The 23,649-nt window shown below is 41.0% G+C and overlaps 1 protein-coding gene across 3 annotated transcripts in view; it reads left to right on the top strand.

Moving 5' to 3' along the window:
- The window catches only part of GRAP2 (GRB2 related adaptor protein 2), a 102,187-nt gene that overhangs the window by 58,140 nt on the left and 20,398 nt on the right, over window positions 1-23,649 (top strand). The window contains exon 1 of one of the 3 annotated variants that reach the window (XM_010710711.3): window positions 4,247-4,430. The exons of 1 other annotated variant lie outside the window; for it this stretch is intronic. The gene's annotated coding sequence lies outside the window, so the exon portion shown is untranslated. Of the gene's footprint in view, window positions 1-4,246; window positions 4,431-11,462; window positions 11,562-23,649 lie in introns of those variants that run through there. One more of the 3 variants, XM_019614656.2, reaches the window with a different exon arrangement.

The raw sequence follows: 23,649 nt of genomic DNA, 5'->3' as shown, positions 1-23,649 counted from the left end.
GATCACTTGGATCTGTCAGCTTTCACAGCCGGAATGCTCAATAGGAGGTGCATTTTAGTCAATGCAGTAATAGCATAAAAGGGGAATGCAGCCTCCAAATGATTTAAATGAAGCTTGCGAATTGTCATTTCAAGCTTTATGAGATGTTCTTGTTTCCCTCCTTTCTTTTTATTAGTTCATATCTGGCTGGGTAGATTTCTGTGCAATTCCCAGCTGAGTCACCAGAGAGGGGCCCGCCTTCATCACTGATCAATCAGATTTCAAGCCCTGACAAACACCCAGCCTCAAGAAGGGAGGGTCTGTAATGTGCTTTATGAGAACACGAGGTAAAAAGTATTGAAATTCATAATAAATGTTTGTTTTCTGTCACAGTCCCCTCCCCCTCGCCCTGCTTACCAGTGTGCTTTTGCCTGCTAGCTACCACAGTCCAGGCTGAGATATTTTTGATGTAAGGACAGGCGTGAATTTCAAGCAAAAGATCAAAAATGGTACCTTTTTAATGTTTTAAAGAATACAGCTAATTAACCTTTTTATCAAACTATGCACATCTTCAAGTGACTTAGATGGGAAATATATTGGTTTAATTAAGATTTCACGGGGAGAGACAGTTGCAAACACTTGGAACTGAGAGAAAGTGGGATCTTTATGAGGAGGGTGCTGTGTTTTACAACTCCCCGTGTCTCTTTGTTGTTTGCACTTCAAATGGAGTCCATTTTTATCTGCCTCTCCCACTGAGAGAAACTGAATTTGTCGTGTGTTTCAATGAAGCTATTAAAAACTTCAATCGCGAGACTCCTCTTTTGCTTTTGTATGTTTCTCTCTCTCTTCCTCTGTCAGAGTTGCACTGTGACATTGGTTATATGGCAGCATACTTTGATGTTGGGTTCTTTTTTTGTTTTTGTGTTTATGAGTTGATTAGATAATCCTGCTGCAATCATAACTTGCTTGGATGGAAAACTTATTACCATGTTCTTCTTATCTGGGTCCCCACTCAGTTTGATTTTTGTACACACAGGATTTTGATGAGATGTGTTCTCAACAAGCAGGGCATGCTATGCTTCTTTCTGTTTCTTTGTTTTTAAGAAATGATGAAAAGTTCAAGAGTGACAGCTTGAAGTTCTGTATGCAAACAAAAAGGACAACGTGAATAATGTCAACATGCACTTCTCCTTCCCTTCAGGAGCTCCAGAACATTTTAGATGTGTAAAAAGAGTGTACTACTGTGACCTGACATTACAATTTAAGTGTTTGAGGGGCAAAACCACAGCACGTCTATATTGACGGATCACATACTCCTAATGCTGAGATATATTTATCTATCTAATACTCTAGGACACTAAAGGGGTAGGATGTGCTTGAGATAAAAATATGTCAGTACTGTTGAATCATACCAAAAACAAGTCATTAACTTAAAAGACATTCCTCTCACAAAAACAACAACAACAAAACTAAAACATAAAATATGGTAGATTTTCTTATTGAATTAATATTTGAATTGAGCCATTCTGACTATAAAGGCTTGAAGCCTGGATACAGCCCTGAACTAATTTCCTGCCTTTTGCTTTTGTTTGTCAGTTAATGTCATACAGATCATGTCATATAAATGAAGCTGAACACTGCTTAGGTCTTTGTGTTAGCAAACAAGAAATTATGATTTGATTCTTGCATTCTGTGCCTCTGTCCTTGAACCAACTCTGTGTGCTTTGTGCTAGTGCTATAGTGCTGCGTATATAACTGACTTTTAGTAATAGTGAAACAACATGCATATTTAAATGCTTGCAAGACTGAAGTTTTCAACATAAAATAATGAATAATTTGGTTTGGGGTTTCTTTATTTTTTGTGAGTTGTTTTTGTTGGTTTTGTTTTTCTTTCTTTCTTTTTTTTTTCCTGAAGAGTTGAAAGCATTTTGGTTTTGGCCAACTGGAAAGTTATATTTCATTTCCTTCTCCCCCCCAGAATTGTTTAAAGTTTTTACTTTTTTTATACAAGTCAAATTAAATTTTGGATAAAGAGCTGTTTTAAACTGAAGATCAGAATATTTCATACTGGAAGTGCTTAGATCATTAAAAAGAGCAAAAGATTAACCTACTAGAAATTCACAAAACAGCTTAATCCTTCTCTGTAATTTTCGAGGGCAGAATACATTATTAAGAACATTTTTTCTAATATTAGATATTTTAATATCATAGAATCACAGAATGGTTGGGTTGCAAGGGACCTCAGAGCCCACCCAGTCCCACCCTGTGCCATGGGCCCAGCTCAGGCTGCCCAGAGCCCCATCCAACCTGGCTTTGAGACTCCGGGGATGGGGCACCACAGCTCTCTGGACAGCTGTGTCAGCACCTCACTGCCCTCTGAGTAAAGAATTTTTTCCAACACCTACCCTAAATTTCCTCTCTTTTAGTTTAAAGCCATTACTTGTTGTCCTATTGCTATCAGACCTCTTAAAAAGTTGGCCCTCTTCCTGCACTATATTATCAATAATATGCTCAATAACTTTTTACCCACTTCTAGTTGTAACATCTGTTGTATGCTGAGAGACATACATTCAACCTGACCAGCCTGGCTGCTTGTTCTTCAAAAGCAATGCTAGCGAGGAGTTACAACATTTTCTATTTCTGCTTTTGAGCACAAAGGATGGAAAATGCACCAAGCTCTGAACTATGCTCAATGGAACAGAATCCCGGCCTGATACAAAGTCCAGAAAAGTGGCCTTCAGGAAACTAGGGACTGTGAATATCACTGACTCAAGAACTTGATAATTTATAAATCTATTTCAACTCCAGCCAATGGTCCTTTCCTTGTTAACAGCTTTCAAAGCAAAATTAACCTTTTAGGCTATGATTTCAAGTGGCCTCAGAGTGATGGCTGCAGGGAGACATTGCTCTTGATGTTGAGTCCTTTCTACTTCCCCATGAGAAGCTTGGTGCCGTGTGCTGCAGGCACAGCACTTTGGGCCAGGGCTGTGTTTTCTAAGGGAGCTCCTACTCTACAGTAAAGACCATTTTTCTAGTTGCCAGCTTCTCTTCTTCCATGGGCCGGCTGGCTGCTGGCAGGCCTCGGGAGGAGTGGGGATGAAAAGGAAAAAAAGGATTCTCCTGAGTAGAAATCTTAATTGTGATGTTTTCCCCTTGCATTTATGTGGTCCATAACTACTTTGCCATCTTAAAGAGCCACGGCACAGATGCTGTCCCAGCAAAACTTCGGTGCTGGGTGTAGACAGTGGTTGCTTTCTCCAGGCCGCCGTCCTCCCATGGTGCGCTCCTGTTGGTGTCTGAACTGGTGCAATGACTCAAAAAGCAAAACACCTTTTCTGTGTTCTTATGGGAATCAGATTTTCACATCTCTTCTCTCACCATTCAAAGACAGCCGCTCAGCTGATATAATCATGGAGGCTGCTGAAATCCTGAACGCTTTCTTAAATTATCTCTCTGATGGCCTGTGCCTACACTGCTTGAGGTGACCCCTGTGTGTGCTTGTGTTTTTCTACAGAGATACAACACATCTTCTCACATGTCATAGAGTCATAGAATAATGTGAGACAGAAGAGACTCTTAAAGGCCGTCTAGCCTAACTCCCCTGCAATGAACACGGACACCTACAGCTCAGTCAGAGTGCTCAGTGCCCCTCCACCTTGGCTGTCTCCAGGGATGGAGCATCCACCACTTTTCTGGGCAGCCTGTGCCAGTGCCTCACAGCCCTTACTGTAAAAAATTTTTCCTCATATCCAATCTAAATCTCCCATCTTTCAATTTGAATCCATCGTCACTTATCCTATTGCAACAGACCCTGCTAAACTGTGAGCACACTGTGTATGTGCAACCATGGGCTCTGTCACATCAGAGGATATGCACGGCAGGAGAAGTGCCCCTGAAGTTCAAACACAAATGGTGTATGACCACCAGTCACCCCATGTTAGAAAAGAAGGCATCTTTCAGGACATGCTTGACAGCTTGCTTCTGCAGACCATTACTTGCATGCAACAGGCTGGTATTTTCCAGACAGATGCATCAAATACCCAAGCGTTGAGCAAGCTATGGGGTGCCCCAGTGCTTGAAATGCAGCTGGAGCAGAGAACAGCTGTAGCATTCTGAGAAACTGTTCTCAAGCGCTTGTCAGCGTGAGAGTAGAAGAATAAAACCGCACAAAACTGAGCCCCACACCCATCTCTATAAGCAGCCGTGCCTGTGAGTTCCTGCGTGGTTTGTGGTTTACACACTGCTGGCTTGATTGGCTGTGCTTGGCAAGGGAAAAGCAAAGATGCCATGGTGAAGCCCTTTAGTCCCAAATGGCTCCATGGGCTTCGCCCAATGCTGAGCACTGGTGCTGAAGGCAGGAGGCAAGTTGGTTACTGCGTTATGAAACTCCCCATCGCTTTATCTCAACACAGATTCTGAAACAGCAGAGTGCAACCACCAGCCCTACAAAGGTACAGACCTACTCTGCTTCTTTTTCTGTGAAGTTTCAAGAGTAGTATTGGTTAAATGAGCATGATATTTTCTATTTGTAGAGTTTAACAAGGAAAGTCTTAGCTGCAAGGCTCGGGATTCAGTAAATTTTTAGCCATGCTGCCACTGCATCAAGTTGTTCTGCTTGTCTGTGGGGGATCAGGAATGTGCTCAGAAGCAGGGTAGTTATGGGAAGAAAATAATGGGGAGTTTTTCTTCTCTTTTTTTTCTCAGCCAGAAGCACAATGTAAAGAGATATCCAGATTTCCCAGAAACGTTAAGGTTCCCCTGAGACAGATCAGGCTATTGTGTCTCCAAGACATCCAGTGTGATCACACTGACTGGGGCAAGATGCCTAGCAAAAAAGAAAAAATGCTTCTGGCAGCTGTAGATCTGGCATCACCAACCCTCTATTTGGTGGCTCCTGGGAAATGCGCTGGGGTCTCTAGGGGCAAGGCCTGAATGTGATTTCTCCTTAATTGCTTCGTAACATTCTCATAAAGCTTTTCAGTACATTGTAAGTGCAATATGCAGCATTGGTACCAGATATTTCTTTAGGATAGAGCGCTATACAACTCCATGGCAAGGGAGTGTGTGTGTATGCTTCACAAATGTTTGTGTTCGAGGAGAAAGCTCGTGTTGCTTGACTTGCCTTGCAGATAACTTAGGATTAAAAGGACGTCATCTCCAAGACATTATTTAGTACTGCCTGTTTGTACAAAATTTTCTTAGAAAAGATAATAACCTCTTCATCAGCAGTAGGAAAAACTGTCACATATTTGTCTGGAGAAGAAAGGTTTTGTATTGATCAAGTTTCTAGTAAATGGGCATGGCAGGAAGAAGAGTTGGGTTTTGGGTTGAGAATCCCTGAAAAGCTGTCCACTGGTTCTGATTTGGCGTGGAAGAGTCTAGCCGATTCAGCCAACAGCAAGAGTCCTCCACTTGGAAGAAGAGAGAGTTCCATTCTTTAGTTTTTGCTCACGGGTCTCTGAATATGACATAAATCCATACTATCGTGTGATGGTGAAATGAGTGGAGGGAAGATGTGGAGAAAACACATATGGAGAAAAAGTATGCCATGGAGGCATTTTCTCTTACTTTTCTATCTTGTGATATTTGCTTTTGTATTTTTTTTTAAATAATCTAAATTCAATGATCCCATAGATAAGAGTTTAAATGCAAAAAAGCCCTATATATTGTTCCCATATGTGTGTAGGAAGCAGAGTAATGTGGAGATGGGTAGATAGGCAATACGAAACATACCCACATAATTTGGCTTAGTTCTGCCGTCTGGATTTTAAAGTTAGCTTCACCTCTACCACTGCTCCCCACAGATCTTCCAAAATTGTTAAGAGTGTGGCACCTTCCAGGGCTGAACAAAAATTGGCTTATTCACAAGACAGAAGTTTTTACAACCCCTGGAGTACTCAGCTGTCAGTCTTGATCTCTTGTGTGTTCCTACATTGGTTTGCAGAAGGTATACAGCGTGTCTGGATGTCTGTCTGGTTTTTGTAAGCTATAGCTATTACTCTAGTAAAAGACATCATTTCTCTCTCCAAACCTTGTCTTTCTTTATCTTGTCAAACTATTTCTTTTTTCTTTTTCCCTACTCTCCTTACCTTCCACTCTTGCAACCGTATGCCAATGCCCTCCATTTTTGCTGATTCAAGAGCAACAGCAATGAGAAGTAATATCCTCTTACAATGTTACACTTTGCTTTCCCCATCAATTTCCAGCTTGACAGCAGCTCTCTGTGGCCACCAGCAATATCTGAAAATTTGGCAGGCAAGAGGTTGCTGTTAAGCCACAGGTCTGGAACCACTGCTGTAGGCAGTCTCTTCTGGTTTGTTTTTATTGCCTGACATAATGAAAATGTTCTTCACTCCTTTCGTTATGCTTCTTCCCTTAACAGTAAAATACTTGAAATTCTCCTCTTAGTGGAGCTGTTAGTTATATGCCATAAAATACTCCCACTGCCAAGTTAGTCTCTGATATAAGTAGTCAGAAGGGCCCAACCACTGTGGCTGAGAAAATGCCATATGTTTCACCATGAAGTATTTCTATCAACACTTGCTAACCCTTTGTGTTTGGGGCTCATTTCAGTTCCTTTAGTTTTTACAATATAATAAGGCCTTAGCATTCTCTACCTTTTTCTCTCTCTCCTGAGTCTGGTTTTTGTTTAAGAGGAACGTAACCGTACTGTCCTCTTGCAGTTCCTCAAAGTGCTATACTGAATATGATGGCTGTCACGCACTTGACTTGAGGCTTAGGGCTGGCTGCAAGCCATATTCCCGTCAGCACGAACAGCATCCATAAATTCTATGATATATTTCAAAAATCTTTATTTTGCAGCTCCCTCAAGGGAAAATTTCTAGTGCTTGCAGCTCTGTTTTCCACCATTCTTCATATTTTGCGGCAGCAGAAAATGAAGTATGTTACCAACAAGGATTTTATGGTAGTAACTTTGCTTTTCCTCTATAAACTTTCTGTCTTAATGTCTTCACAAATTGTTGGCTATTGAAGGGAATTTTGCCTATTTGCCCTTAAGGTGAGTCAGTGTGAGCACTCTCAGTTTACAGTTATAATAATTCATATATACATACATAAATAAATGTAGTGTCACCGGGAAGACAGAAACCCTTAAAGCCGTACTGGCGTAATTAATTTCTCAATGTGCAAAAATGAACAGGTCTTCCCAGAATCAAGCTTTATGGCTTTCAGTGCCCCAACCCATTTAAATATCTCTAGTACAGCTACCCTGCATTTCACAGGTCTCTCCAATAGTACGGATGGGACTTGCCTGGAGATGCACATCAAATCTTTAGCTGAGATGGGTTTGGAAACTAAATTCTTGATCTTGTGTCTTACTCTCTAAACAAAGCTGCCTTATTGGTGCATGTTGTAGTGTTGACTACATTTTGAATATGTTTTCAAATAATGACTTATTTTAAAAGAGAGTGGAAAAAGAAAACTTGCCAAATATGAAAAGATTTGGTAGTGGTATTAGCTAGGTACCATCACCTTCATGTTTTGAGGTAGAGACAGATTCCCTGTGATAGAACCATTCAATGCTTTACTCAAGTACTTTTGAAGTCTGGCCACTATTGAGCCACAGATATTGGTCTTCCCCAGATGGGTCATCTGAATGAGAGGAAGGGCATCTTTTCTTCTTCTGGCTTTAGCTCAGAATGCTGCCTCTGCAGCCAAGTTGTTGTGAATACTGTCGCTAGAAGAATTCCAGATAGGTGAGAATGAAAAATGTGATCTTGAAAAGGCCTGAGCTCTTCCTGTAGAACTTGCATTTTTTAAATTGTTCTGCTGATTAGAGAACCATACTAAGATACCATTTAAATAACATCTGAGCAGAGGAGAGGAACCTTTGAGGAATAAGGTTGCCAGAAATGGCCACATTATGCTGGCATTGAGTTCACAGGTCAGTACTGCAAAATATTATGAGAGGAAAGAAAATGACTGGAATGCCTAAATGAACAGTATGCACTGATACATGATTAAACCCTTTTTTCCCCCTCTTTTGGAGTTCCAAGATCCATCTTTCCTCCCTCTCCCTGAGCCTATAACCTTTTTACATGCAGCTTTATCTTTTCAGAGCAGCGTGCGGTTATAATTACATGCCATTCTTTTCCCTGAGGCACTGTATGCCTCGCGTTCTCTAGACTTCTCTTTTTAGTTCCCCAATTTTTTTTTATTGTCTCATCATGACAAATTCACCAGTAACCCTTAGAGTAAAATCTTCAATCCTCAGAGCTCTGACATCTCTTCTTTTTAAATTTTATTTTTAAAAAATCCAGCTACGTAAGTACCAACATTGTGTTTCCAGGTCACAGCCCCTTCAAGCTCCAGCTGAGTTCTGGCATGGGAAGCACACTCCTTAACCTTGCAGTCGATGCAGGGATTATCTTAAGAAGTAGACAAACTTTTAAAACTGTCTCAGTGCATGAATGTGCCCCGATAATTGCTTTTCATGCACCTAAGGATAAGATAATGGAGACATTCTATCTAACTGTTTGTACATGGGATTGGCTGTACTGGACCAGACATCTATCACATGCCATACACTGTCCAAACAATGGTCAAAACCAAATGATTCAGAGAAAGGTGACCCAACCCTCTGTTGGGTCTCTACACATGGATGGAACAAATACTTTCTGACGGGGTTATTAGTTTACAGTTTGAAGTTTCAAGTTGTATGTTCGTTATGCAAGCATACAAACAGTGCCTTTGTGGAACCTGACTGTGTTTGGCTTCTCCTTTTTTTTTTTCATTATCCTAATGGTGTAGAAAGTCTCTGAGATTAAATCCATCAAACTAAACAAAAATTTTGCTGATTTTCTCTGTTGTAAAGAAGTGGATCTAGTCTTAAAGTATTTTCCTGTTCTGAACAGAAGGAGAATCTTAATTCTTTGAAGTCATTAAATTCTTTGAGATTCTTAGTAGAAAGAGGATGAATAAAATTGCAATATTACATTGCTGAAGATTATATAGGCATTGTCACAATCATTGTATTACCTTCAGCAGGGGCTGCGTACGACAGCTGCATCCTTTTCCTACTGATTTGACAAAGTATATATTGCTATCTCCTGTATCCCAAGTAATTACATCTGTACTACATGCCTAATGGTTTAATGCTGTCTTATCCTTTTACTGTAATGATCTCATGCAATAATCAAAGCCTCTGAACGTTTGTGATGTCAGGTTAGCCTTAAATGATGTTAAGGATAACACTTTCTCTCTCCCACGACAACACAACAAGGCAGTTCTCAGTGGGACTGATCCATCTGCACAGTTAGGAGATTCATCACTCAGAGCAGCACCTGCTTCCCTCTGTTTACAGAAGAACTGCAGCAAACTGTCCCTCCTGGTGGGAAATGAAAGGGCCGTTCTAGCTGTGGGCTTCTCAGGTATCTTCAGATGTTCCTCATAGCATCCTCTGAAGGAAAATATTTAACATGGGTTGTTTTTTTAAGAGGGAATTTTTGATAAGAAGTATGATAGAGGTAAAAGAAAAAAAAAGCCACCCATCTTGGAAAAACCTTCGGATGTTGTCAGTGCAAGATCCTTGCGATCTCTGAGTATGATGAAGGTCTGGATTAATCCACTACCAAGGCTGCAGAAACAAATAAACAAAAGGTCAAACCCAAAGCATCGATTTTCTTAATGGATCCAATATTTTAAATTAATTTTACTTTGTAAATTAGTTAATAAATGTACTTGTAAATTCTCACGAAATTCATTATGTGCTCTTATAGTTGTGCTGTAAGTCTTCAGTGCCTCTTCTACATTAAAAAAACAATAGCAAATGCCATTGGATTGTTATTTTGAATGTAAGACTCAGCTTAGCTGTAAGTGCACAGACATGACAAGTACCTCCATAGGCTATACTAATTAATTTTATTTGGGTTTTATTTTGATTTTTCAATACTCTTCTGATTTGCTTCCCTTTGCTGCTGAGGTCACTGTGGGAAACAGAGTGGAAGCAACCACAGGATGATGTCTGTGAAGATCAACCATTTGTTAATAACTGCAGCTCCAGAATGGGTTTAAAAATACTTTCTTAAGTCTCCAGAGGTTCAGCTCCTTAAGCACCCTGAGCTCTGTTATTAATTAGTTCTTTTACAACAAGTTTTTTGGCTGACTTTCAGACACTTTTGACACCAGATCCACCGCATTGGGATAGAGCATTTTGTAATAGAGCTTACATCTCTATTGCAAAAAATAGGGAAAATCCTTGCCATTCAAGTGGTTTTCTCCAGATCTGATCCTCAGTGTGGAATTTCAGGGATGAGAAAGCAAAGGGGATCTTATGGCAGGGTGGCTGCTTATGGTCAATAGAATACCCCTGCTGGGAATGAACCTCTAACAGTTACATCAAGGTAATAATTCCAGGGAATTAAATGTAATAGCTGTCCTCATTAAAAATCAATAAATAGATAAAAATCAGTTCTTTCAATGAAGGTGAAGTCATAAAAGTCATAGCAGAAGAAAACTCAGGCTTCACCAAGCTCTCAGTCTGAAGTGAAAGGTAAATGAAGAGTAGGAGGTAGAGGGGAGGAAAGGTGAAGGACTTGTTTGACAGAGGTGTTCCCTTGGTGTCTTATCAGAGTAGTGGTTTGGGTACAGCTCTTTGCGTGGCCCCTGGAACTCCAGAATAAGAGTTCTTTTTTTTTTCTTGTTTTATTTATATCTCTTCGGTAGTACCATGAAGTTCCCCATGCATGCTTTTGCCTGTATTGTTACTAAATCATTCTAGTAAATGATTTAGGGGGATGATTTTGAGAGTGGTATGTGTTTCTTCCCCACAGCCAGCTAACGGGTTTTACCATTCTTTGTATGCAACAGCTTACAGAGGCACTGGGATCACTAGCACACCTGTAGCTAGTCTTCCGAGTCTTTCAAGCACCTGATTGATTTCATCTGGTAATTAAGGAAGATTTTGAAGGAAACCCACTGCACTTCAGGAGATGGTATTATTGATTCAGTGGAGCCCTTTTCTCTGAGTCAATACTAAATGATATACCCTAGTATGTTTCTTGCACGTGAGACCCCCAACCACAGCTTGATTACTTGTGGTCATCAATTATCCTGAGGTTAATTGCATAAGCGTGAAAGGTGTATGCCCTGATAGCCCAGGCAGATTTCAGTTTGCCTACTGCACATCAGACACCTTGATTTTAATTGGGCAGTTGTTTCTCCTGCTCCCAACCTGCTGTGCACTGCTGAAAAGCACTGGAGGATGGATTTCATTGTTAGCTGAAGGAATAGCTAAAGAAGCAGAGAATGTGGCTGCCAAACCAGAGGCACCCTCCAGGGTAAAGCTGGGGTCAAAGGACACAGCTGACATGATTTAATATTCAGGCTTACTAACTCAACTACCCCATTCCAAAAGTGTCCGGGGAAGTGTGATTCTCAATAAGGCTGCAGTAAGAAAAGAGATCTTAATAGAGTTGCTTAATTAAGCTGCTGGATAGTTCTCACAAGAGAAGCTGAAGGAGCAGCTGTAATTCTTTAAAACCTACCAAGGAGAAACAGCAACAGTGTGTGGCCCCTACGCTCTGCTCAGCACCACTGCATCTCTCTCTAATGGAACCAATCAGGTAACAGAAATACAAAATGAGTCTGAATTTAATTCCTCAGTTGTAAAATGCAGTGGGAATCTCTTGGGGGTGAACAGCAGTTATTTTCTTAATGAATTACTACTGTTTGAAACGATGTCTGATCAGAATGGTTAGCTTTGCTTTTCTGCAAAGTGTTTAGCTTTTGAGAAAGATGTACTTTTGAAATGTTGTTCTGTTCAGTTTAAATGAGCCCGGTATGGTATTTCCTAAGGGGAGGGGCTGAGCATCTACTTCTTTCCTTGACCAACTGCAGAGATAAGCAAAGTCCAATCAGTTTCAGACCAGGAGACAATATGCCAAAACTTAGCTACTGCTTTTGGAATATTTGGAGATTCGTTTCTGTTATGAAGAAAAGCTAACCACTATTTTAATTTTTGACAAGCTGCAGGATAGAAAGCAAAGCTCATTTTCAGGACTAAAGCGACAGCATATTGTAATCAAATATAAGCAAGATATGGAGTAGTAATGAAACTGATAGTTATAGTTTCTTAAATCTGATAGCAGGTGAAACAAATACGAGAAGAAACTGGTATAGAACAGAAAATGGAAATGCAGTGAAGAGAGGGCTTGTTTTTTCATATGCAAGCAGAAGTGCAATATTGCAAGTGTTTTCAATGGTATTAAATTTGGATAAAATTCACCCTGTTCATCGAGTAAGCAATCATGCTAATTGCTTTTCTGAGGTGTTAAATCCTGTAGAAGTTCATGCTTACATCTCATGATGAGTGATTCTCGCCATTGGTAGTTTCCCAGTGCAGAGCCCTTACTACACTCATATGGTTCTTATACTCTGCAGCTCTTGAAGCTGTATTCTGCAGACTTTCAAAGGTATGGTGAAGAGGAGCACAGTCCTTAAGATGTAAGGTACATGACATAGATACTCTTTCAGTGTCTTGCCTGGTGACTTTAACCAAGTTGTTTTATTTTCCATCCTGAAATTTCCTTATTTCCTTTTATCTTTTTTTCAGAATTCTATCTACAAACAATGAGGGTTTTTTTTTTAATTATACAGTGAGGATATACACCATACAAAATTCAGGAAATGATTGTAAAGCTAGCTACACTTTACTGCGTGTTTTGACAGTACGCAACTGTATAACTGGAGCCCGGCACTGAAATCAGTATCACCTTTTTAATTTTTTTTAATCTTTTTCCCCCAGTCTTTTAAGGTGACTTATAGTGAAAGGAGAACTCCAATCGTTTAATGAAGATGTTGTACCTAAATGATTTTCAGTACACCTTTGATTCACGCAGGTACATAATTTATATTATTGCCTGCATAAGACTGGTATTCTGCTAGAGTAGTCACTGTAGAAATGTTGAATTGTATCCTGATTATATGTGATTCCAAAGTTAGTGCTGCCATGAGCAAGGGCTTGGTGTGGATGATCTCCACAGATCCATTTTAACCCAGCTGTTCATAGAATCACAGACTGGCTTGGATTGGAAGGGACCTCAAGTATTATTAAGCTCCAACCCCTCTGCTGCATGCAGGGCCACCAACCTCCATATTTAATACTAGACCATAAAGACTTATAGACTACACTAAATATTCCTTTAGAGCTTGAGATAATGAAAAGCCACTTGAAAACTGGGATCAAATGGGAAAGTTGCACTTGGGCAGTGCGCAGCCTGTACATGCTAAAGATTGGTCAAGATAAATACTGTTGTATGATGCTATCCCATTGGTCTTTGTTAACTTGCCCCATATGGAAGAATACCATTTGTGAAAGCCTGCTCCTCTAAGTAGTTTGCGTTACAGACAGGGAAAACAATCCAAAGGGTGAGAAAAAGAGATGTAATATAGAAACACAAGGAGCAATGCAAAAGACTGGCAATATCATATCAATTCCCTCATTTCTTTTCAATGAGGTAATTCTCATGACAACGCTACCATCAGCACAGTGTATTCAGGAGGATAATTGTAGAAACAACTGTGCATGGTACTTTGTTGTATTATGGAAGAAATAATACTTTGTTCTCTCCTCATAAACCATAGTGTAACGTTGAAAAGCTGGCTTCTTAAAATGTGTGCACAATCATTTCTGAGCTTGAGAGCAAGGAGAAGGTGAAGCAGTTGTGCTCTCTCATTTCTGTGTGCTGGTGCAACCAGAGTTAGGTCTCGGCGTGTGAGAACTGGTTAGTAGCCGTTGTGGATCATGCTGTGCTTCTGTACTGATTACCTGTGAGTTCCTTTGTGTGGAGCCTCCCTTCAATTCATTGCCACTCCCAATAGCTTTTGGACTTTTATGTACCTCAATAAGTGTTCTTTGGACTGGACTCGCTAATAGAAATTGGATTTCCAGCTCATTCCATTTTCTCTTCTCTACAAAAGCCAATACAAGCATACTACATAGATTGGAATTACAGTCATATGCCTTCAATTGTCACCCAAAGAAATAGGAAAATACATTTTTGTAAACTTTTTAAATCAGAATTGCATATGCTTCTTTATTTAATAGGACAGAATCTGCATAGGCTTTGGCCAATGTTTAGGTTTTCAGATAAATAAATGTGAGACTTAATATGAATACAAATGTCATGTATATACACTTTTGCTTCCATTAAAGCAATTTTACTTGGAGATTTAAGTGCTGCCATTCAGTGGTTTGTATGCAAACTGTGGCTTTGAGCAAGAATGACTGAATCTGTGAGGCAGCATCCAGCCTACAGTCACTTACCAAGGTTAATTGAGTGCAGTATCAATAACTTACAGAATAGATGTGCAGCGGAGAGGTGGCCTGAAGTGTATTTAGTAGTTACGAAATTTTAATAAGTTAAAGGTTAAAATAACTTGGACTTAAAGAAAATAATAATGCAGATTTTGGTAGAATGCCCTTTACCTATGTGACATGCTGCAAGCCTTATTTTAGATGTAAACACGTTGTTAACTCTGTGCAAAACCAAATCTCAGTATTTTTTAGCTTGAGGTGAGAGTGCTTTCCTTGCCTTACCTTTTACCTTCTTCAGCATTAGCTATTGTGTAGGCCTGTTTTTATATCCACAGCCAGATTCTCCATCTTCAGTCTCCTTGTGAGTTGCCTTTTGTGTAGCCTCATGAGGTATCTTTTATATTCACCTCCACATCACCTTCAGAAAATATCTTCTGTACAATATTTTGTCAGGATCTTCATCTCCATACTGATCGTTTTTTCTTCTTCTAAAATTAGAGCTAAGAAAATATTTGTCCAGAATTTCAAATCTGAGGGATTTTAACTGAGGTGCCAAAGCCTCACAGGTGTGCATGCTTTAAAAATGGCTTCACACCTAACGTTGCTAAATACACATGGATCTGACTTCAGTGGGAGCTGTAAGCAGTCAGATGCTGAAAACTTCTGCTTTTATGTAGAATTATAACCAGAAGTGAAGGAGCTTCAAGTGAGGCCTGATCGCGCTTTACGAGGTTGCTATATAGCCTTTCCATGAAAATCTTTAAATGATTTGAACACTACTGCTAATGTTTGAGAAATGCCAAAAATGCCTAAATTCAGCTTGAGCTGATACTTGCTCACGGCTGCTCCTTGTCACATACATGCACATGCTGCACTGCCTACCCTCCAAGTGTATGTGGGCCAATGCGTTCACAGTTGCTCAGATTTGTATTTGCTTAGGAAAACACAACATACACATCACCTGAAATATGCTTGTGGGACCTCTCATCCTCCATTCAGGCATACTGCAAACAAACATCTTTCATTTATAATCAGATCCCTGGAGACACAAATGCTCAAACATACTTTTGCTTGGATGTGTTCAGGCTTGCATGCAGTACCTGCTCACATCCAAGCGTAGCAAAGGCAGCTCACAGCCTGCTGCCTTCACCCCAACATGCATATAATCCCATTTGCTCACACACACAGAACCATTAGGGTTGGACAGGACCTCCAAGATCACCCAGTCCAACCACCAGCCCATCCCCACCATGCCCACTGACCATGTCCTTCAGTGCCACATCCACACAGTCCTTAAACACCTTCTACCCTTTTCTTGAACACCTCAATACATTCTTGAACACATGCAGTCCGCTGTGTGTTGTAGCAAATAATTTAAATCTAGCTTCCCATTCTGCTCGAAATGCAAATGTGGATAGCACATCAAGATTAGAAGTAAATGTAACAGAATGACTTCAGTCAACCTCAAATGTCGGATGACTCATTCACACCCTTTGCGCAGTGTTCCCTGTTCCCCACATGCGATCTGCTGAGCAGTCTGGCAGCTGTGTGGTTCCCTACCGCAGAGCAGCATCGATCGCTTGTTCACTGGAGGAGTGGGGCTGCAACTGCTTCACAGAGCGTGCAGGGGCTGTGCAGTGAGTCCCCATCGGCCTCAGTGCTGTGAAAGCTCCCAGGCTGTAAGAGTGGGAAACGTAGAATGTCAGCCCTGATCTACCTATAGGAATGCGGTGTTTAATGAAGCCCTGGTCTGCACGTTAGTTCAGTATGAGCTATTGCTACATCAGGATAAAGCTTGGGTATTTTTGTTCCAGATGATGAGAACCTATTCCAATTTGGTAGAACTTATATTTGGATTAACAAACAAGTTGCTTCTACTTGAGAGTAAAAGTGTCTAACGCATTAAATCATTCACAAACTGCTGCTGCACTTTAATTTCAAAGGTATCATAATCCAAGTGAACAAAAAAATGCATAGACAGGCGTGAAATATGTTCTGCACTTCTCCTTAAAATGATACGATTTCTGTGCAGAGATAAAACCCCAGGAGTAGTAACAAGCTGGCATTCACATTTACCTTATAATCAGAAGAAAAATTGGATTGACTGTTGGAGTTGCATCTTTAAATGTACGAATTATTGTAATTGATTGCTTTTAAAACCCTTTCAAAAGCATTCCCAAGCACAGATGCACACAGGCTGACTTTAATTTATAGAAAGGCTGTTTTGTAGCACTTAGGCCTTGTAAAAGAGGTGCTGTGTTTAAATGGAAGTTGAGCCATGAAGATCCATTAAGCAGAAAAAAACCCAGCTAATGCAGCACTGAGATTCAGAATGTAAATATGCAGTAGTGACGTTATGCAATGAGCATACCACGGGAGTATTAATTGGACCACATGGCTGATACCTCTCACAGCATTTCAGTTTCTCCATCCTTACTTAAATGTGAAACTTTTAATAGAAAGTTTATCACCATTTTTTTCTAAGAACAAATGTGGCTATGAACTGAAATTAAGTGTAACGTGGCCAAGATAAGCGGGCTCTTGGAACCCAATGATCAGATTTCCAGTGTTTGTTTTTAGATTATCATAGATAAATGTATGTTCGACTCAATAACATATTCCTTTTTTTTTTTTAAGCACAAAAAGAGAAGTATGTATTAAAAAAAAAAAGTGAAATTTTCTATAGAAAACAACTTGCACAGTCATGTTCAATTTTGTGCAAATGTAGATCTATGGTTAAAAGGACAAAGTGATGCTACTTTTTGGTATTGATTTAACTTTTGTTCTACTTTTGTGTCAAACACTATTGGCACACAGTGTAATTTTAGTAGCAGTGTTGCAAATTCTGCACAATTGTCCGTGCTGCCAGTAGGAGTCTTACACACACACACTCAACACCTCACTGATCTCACTCTTCTTCCGTCCTATTTTACGCAAAATTCCATCAGTTGGCATAAGCAGAAAAACATGCAGCAGCTGATTGGAAATGTAATTCTATTTACCCAACATTATTGCTAGATTTTCATACTGTTTTGTTCTCATATCCCACTCAAACGGGATACTAAACCCAATATAAGAATAAAAACTATTTATTTTATTTTTTTTTTACCAGATTGGATTTATGTCTCAATGCCATGAAATCTCTAGGTTGTGCTATGCTCAAGAAGAAAGACCTGATGGCCTTCCTTTGTGTCCTTCATCATTTATACATGCAGAGCAGTTGTTTGTTGTGGACAACAAAGACAAAGGGTGAACTTACTCTTATCTTGGCATTTACAAACTTTTTTCCTGCATTTCCATTTCACGTTGTGAAATATTTGATTCAAAGGGATACACATCAGTGTGCACTCATACTCATACGCAAGAATATCAGCAGAGATGAGCTTTTAGCTGAAGTACAAGAGCCAGACTTCCAGAGCAGTAATTGGATGCTGCCATGTATTTTGGAAATCTCTCTCTGACTGTCAAAGCTGGAGCTAATTAATCTTAAGTATTCTTTACCCATATTTAGATATCCAAATGCAAGGAAAGCACCTCTGAATATCTGAGTTGAAGTGTAGGTGGTTTTAGTATCTGTGGGGGTTGGTTGGTTTTAATCTACACTCATTGTGGCAGGTTCTTGATTTTGTTCTGACTCTTTTGCTCTGGGAGCATCTTTTGGAAAGTCCTTCCTGATAGGAAATGTGTCTGAAATTCAGTATCTCTCCTCATCCTGGTCTGGCATGATCTATTTGAGCAAACTCATTGTCGGCATGCACTGCTTTGCGGACCTCTGACAACAACAGCAGTGAGAGCTCTGAGAAGAAGCAGTCTGTAGCCAACTTGTAGCTGCTCGCAGGATGGTTCCCTGGGGATGCTCACAGCCAGTGCAAATCAGAGCAGCTTTGATGGTACTTGTAATTACCCCAAAGACCAGTTTTCTAATGAGTAGTCCCAGAATTTCACAGCACCCAACCATGGTCTGATGCCCTCTTGATCCTTCTTTATTGCATTCTTTTAATAAGAATAGATATTCATGGAAGGTGAAGATTGAAGTGGGATGCACAAAAGCAGATGTCCATACATGTATATGGCCTGCAGTACAAATTCAGAAATGTGTTTGCTTGCACTTGTGATCTGTATGCATTCATCCTGGGCGGTGTTAGTTGTCAGCCAGCTAAACATGAGCCAGTAGTGTGCCCAGGTGGCCAGGAAGGCCAATGGCATCCTGGCTTGTATCAGAAATAGTGCAGCCAGCAGGAGCAGGAAGGTGATTTGATGTAGTGAGGCTGCACCTCGAGTGCTGTGTTCAGTTGGGGTCCCTCACTACGGGAAAGACATGGAGATCCTGGAATGTGTCCAGAGAAGGGCAGCAGAGCTGTGTGGGCTCTGGAGCACAGGTCTGATGGAGAGCAGCTGATGGAACTGGGGTTGTTCAGTCTGGAGAAGAGGAGCTCAGGGGAGACCTCATCACTCTCTACAGCAACCTAAAAGGAGGTTCTGGCAAGCTAGGGCCTGGCCTCTGCTCCCAGGTGACAGTAATAGGGCAAGAGGGAATGGCCTCAACTTGCACCAGGGGAGGCTTAGGCTAGATATTAAGAAAATTTTCTTCTCAGAAGGAGTGGTGCTGCAGTGGCACAGGCTGCCCAGGGAGGTGTGGATGTGGCACTGAGGGACGTGGTCGGTGGGGATGGGCTAACGACTGGTGTGGATGATCTTAGAGGTCTTTTCCAGCCTTAACAATTCTACGTCATCCTGCAGTACACCTCCAATATTAGTAAAGGCGCTAAACACACCACATAAAACTACTGATATATTGATATATAATTGTCTTAAATTCTGCGAGTCCACAAAGTGCAAGCGCTACCCGTACCCAAAAGCAGATCCCTCACATGCATATGTGCACAGCGGGAGTGCGATTGTTATTCTGATAACCACCCTTTTGCAGTAAAATACGTATCAGCCAGTACCAACGCTTACCCAGAAAAGATGAGAAAAATTGAGAGGCAGTTAGCTAGATAAGGTATGAGGGGGTTTTAAAAAAAAATAGCGTAGAAGGAAGTGACTACATTTTTCATACTTTAGGTGTTTGTCTGGAAGGCCTGAGAAGGAGCTGCTCAACAATTGTGCCAAAAGAGACCGTTCGAAGCAGTTTCCCATCAGGTGGCATTCCTCAAGTGTCTGCTCTTTAAGAGCAGGCAGGGAGAATTCATTCTGTGGGAAGCAGTTAATGGAGCTGCATTACCTACCCCTTATCACTCTGTCTGATAGAGAGACAGCAGGTTCACTTTGGCAGCTCCAGAGCCCTGATCAGTTCAGATTAGGGGCACATTGTCTGTCTGGCTTAATCAAGAGTGTTTAGGTATATTTATCGTGATTAAAGGGTGTAGCACAGGGAGGGGGGAGAAATAAATAGTGAATGTACTGTTCTCTAGCTTCAAATGGAGGCTTAGCAAAAATCCCACTGAGTTGCTAGGTGCTCATCAAAAGGAGAATTTAAATCCTGGGAAGGAATGTTTTGTTGAGCGCTCCAGTGCTGGGTTCAAATCTCCAAAGAAGAGTTATTTCTTTCTGTCTTTTTCTCTCCTTTCTTTCTTCCTCTTTCTGCTTGCACGCAGCAAAGAAGCAAATCAGCAGCTCATGCGGCTCGTGTTGATTTTGCTTGATACACATGCAGCCCCTGCTTAGCTTACCTGTTGCTGGAATTCTAATGTGATAACAAAATTAACTCGTCATAAAGGCCTAGGTGTCTGGCTCCCCTAGTTTTGTCAGATTTATATTTCAGGGAAGCACAGGAAACTACTGCAATAGCCTGTAGGGCTTTGCTAATTGTTACTGTTCAGAAAGCAAGATGGTAAGTTGCATTCTGGGAAGAGGCTCCTTCTATCAGTAGCAGTGCTTCTCTCTGTCTTCACTTGACAGTTTTTTTGATTTGAACACATAAAAAGAACAGTTCCATGTATTATAAATTCGGACAAGCCAAATTTGCTGCCGGTGTAATTTGGTACAGTTTGTAGATGATGATGGAAACCAGCTGCTTGACTCAAGATGAAGCTGAAAGAGGTGGTGTTGGCTCCCAAGAGAGCAGTAAGAAGGAGAAAGGTTTCTTAGATGTCTTGATGCTGAGGATGATTAGAGAACAAGTCCTGCCAGGGAAGAGCTCCAGAGCAGAGCTCAGGCTGCATGGTACATGGGTTGTGGCCCTGGACTGCTGCCCTTCTATAGCTCTTAGCTGAGATCATTGTAGGGCAGGCTTGGGAAATGTTGTTATGAAGAGTGTATTTCTGCTCATCTTTTCCTGTGGTCTCCAAACTTCTTTAGGCTTGCAGATTTATCCATATTTCCCAATGAAGGTGCAAACTGACATGAGGTGAACAGAGGCTTCCTTGGTATCTTCATTGGCCTGATGTGTAGAAACTTAGTGGACGTGGCAGCCATGAGTCACTGGCTGGACTAGGTGATCTCAGTGGTCTTTTCCAACCTTTATGATTCTATTTTAAGGTAGATCATGGCCTCCAGGTTGAAAACCTGAGGCAGAACACTACACAGCACAGCGGGCATGCTCTGTCCTCAAAGCAGGTGTCAGCACAGCAGCTGTAAGGCAGTTGCCTCTGTCTCAACCCTTGCACAGCAAGCAGTTAAAGAAATCTATGGAAATCCAGGAGAATTATTTGGCAGTAAAGAAAAGAGGTCAGAACTTCCATTTTTCTATCGTAATCTGCTGCTTTCTCCTCTGCTAATCCAGTCACTTCTGTGAAGGTTCAGTGCTTGAGATGTTGTAATTGCTGTCAAGATGATGATCTGAGACGTCATGAGCATGGTTTGGTGTAATCACTCTACAAATATAGAAGGTGGAGAACCTATCTGATTCTGTACAAAAAGCTACTAGTGAGACTCAGAGAATTCAGTAATCGGGAGGTATGGGTTGGAGAGAACAGAAGATAAAGTTAGCGCATTTGGAGGGATTTTGAAGAAAATATTTAATCTCGTCAAGTTTGACAGTGCTCGTTTAGAACATAAAAGTAGCGGATCATAGCAATATATTCCCAACAAAAAAAAAATCAGAAGTGTAGAGATGCTCATCCTCCAGAATGGTAGGAGGTATCTTTGGGGATGAATTAACAGGATGATAGGAAGGCTTGTTTGAATCAGCTAGCAAAACAGCACAGCTGTTCAGGATTAAAGCCGCATCTCTCTGCAATAAGTGGTGCTATGTTAATGGTACCAGACAGCTAAGGTTGTACACTCTCCCAGCATATGTAGAACAGAGTGAGCTGCCTGAAACTCCTGTGATGGGAACGAACCAGACCGCTGCAGTTTGAGCAACAAGGTTTCAAGAAAATCTTTATTAACAGGAGAGATAGCAAACTGGGACAGAGCACTGCCCAGATCAGTTTGTGGAGCTCTGCAGAAAAGCTTTTATAGCCCTGCCACTCCTGTGCACTCAGTCCTGGAAAAAATAACTGCCCGCTAATGACCTGTCACTGTGGACAGCCGGAGCAGCTGTTTGCAGAAAGCAAAGCAGTGAGAGAGGATGGATTGCTGTGTGAAGAGCACATCTGAGTGTGGGACAAGAATAGATGGGAGATCGGGTAAGAACAGACAGCTTCCATTCATAACATTCAGCTTTAGGTGGATTTACAGCCCTGATGCTCCTGAATCCACAGATGCTGAGTTATTACTTAAAACAAAATATAGCAATTGAAATTTCCCTTGTTTCCACAGTCCAACTTCAGTTTCCCTTGCTGGTAATGATACTTTCTAGAGGAAAGCTAATTAGGAACATGGAGAAGTAGTGTACTTTGAGGACAAACAAAACACAGTCACTTCATCTTTCTTCTATTATCAACATGAACAATTTGGAGTGGGCAAAATGTTTGACTCATACCTTTTTGTTGGAATAATTTCCTTCTCCCTTTTTGTTCTTTCTCCTCCTTTTATCTTCCAACTGCATTTTTTTTTTTTTTCTGGAAGCCCCCATCCTTTCCAGATAGAAATTAGAGTGAATAAAATGCCTAGGAAAAAAGTTTTTTCTCAAAATCTCCAGCTCAAAATGAAATGGCTAAAATTTTTGTAAGAGTTTATTCATGGGCAGGTTTCAGATTTGTTTGCAGACACGATTATTTTGAGTCATTTGCTTAAGCATAAAGTCAGGTGTAAGTTTATTGGAAACTTTTTCAAATCACAGAATCAGTAAGGTTGGAAAAGACCTTTAAGATCACCCAGTCCAGTCACCAGTCCATCCCCACCATGCCCACTGACCACGTCCTTCAGTGCCACATCCACACGGCTCTGGAACACCTCCAGGGATGGTGACTGTACCACCTTCCTGGGCAGCCTGTGCCACTAACATCCAACCTGATCCTCTGCTGGTGTAATTTGAGGCCATTCCCTTTCATCCTACCTCTGTTACCTGGGAGCAGAGACTGATCCCCACTTCACCATAACATCCTTTCAGGTTGCTGTAGAGAGTAATAAGGTCTCCCATGAGCATCCTCTTCTTCAGTCTGTCAGTTTGTCTATAGGTTTGGGAAACCTTAGTTCAGCTGTTCCATCTCTGTGCCGGTAGAAGATGTTCCTGAGGATGATCTAAGCAGTCTGCAGCAAGTGGTTGCAGAATAACCTGTGTGCTTGGATTGGACTTTATTCAGTTGCCTAAGAGAGCTTGGCTAAAACGTGGAAACATGGAGTCTACAACCTTTTCTATGGCATTTGTTACCCTTCATTGTGTCTGGGATATCTGGATGCTTCTTTGCAGTTTTTAACACATCTGTGCTGCATGGTGAAGAGTTGTTGTAACAGTGAGAGGGGAGGAATTTATAGAAGGAAAAAAGAAAGAAAAGAGAGTTAGCTCTTACCCTGTCTTATTCCCTATCCTTTCTCATTGCTGAGGGCCTGCTGCCATTCACTCTTCCATTTGTCGTAGGGAAAACCATGTCTTGTAGGGTTTGACATTAAATGTGTTCAGTATTTTCATGTAACCATTCTGGACACCTTGCAGGAAGGCAGGCAGTGCATGCTGGCAGTGCCAGGTGGCAAGTATGAGTGACAGCTCACAGCAGCTCTCTTGCTGGGGGGCCCATTAGATCACATCACAGTAAAAACAGAGGAAATAGGTCGTTATAATGTGCAATGTAATGAAATCTGTCAGGGCATTCACAGAGCATGAAAATAAATATAGCTTAAATCCAAGAGGACTCTAGGGATTGGCGTCTCACCTGACGTGTACAGAAGCTTTAATTTCTGATGTGTACAGTGATAGCCACGTGTAAAACTTTTCGGGCCGTGATGAGAGCTGGCTGCTAAACAGTTCTCATGGTGCCTTGCTTTCCTCACCTGTATACTTCTTTCAGCAAAATATATTAGGGATTATCCTCATCAGAGGATATCACTATCAGCTCTTCCAGGAATGTTAT

The sequence above is a fragment of the Meleagris gallopavo genome, chromosome 1 (genome assembly GCF_000146605.3).
Source record: "Meleagris gallopavo isolate NT-WF06-2002-E0010 breed Aviagen turkey brand Nicholas breeding stock chromosome 1, Turkey_5.1, whole genome shotgun sequence".
Lineage (NCBI taxonomy): Eukaryota > Metazoa > Chordata > Aves > Galliformes > Phasianidae > Meleagris > Meleagris gallopavo.
This window is presented reverse-complemented; position numbering and strand designations above follow the sequence as displayed.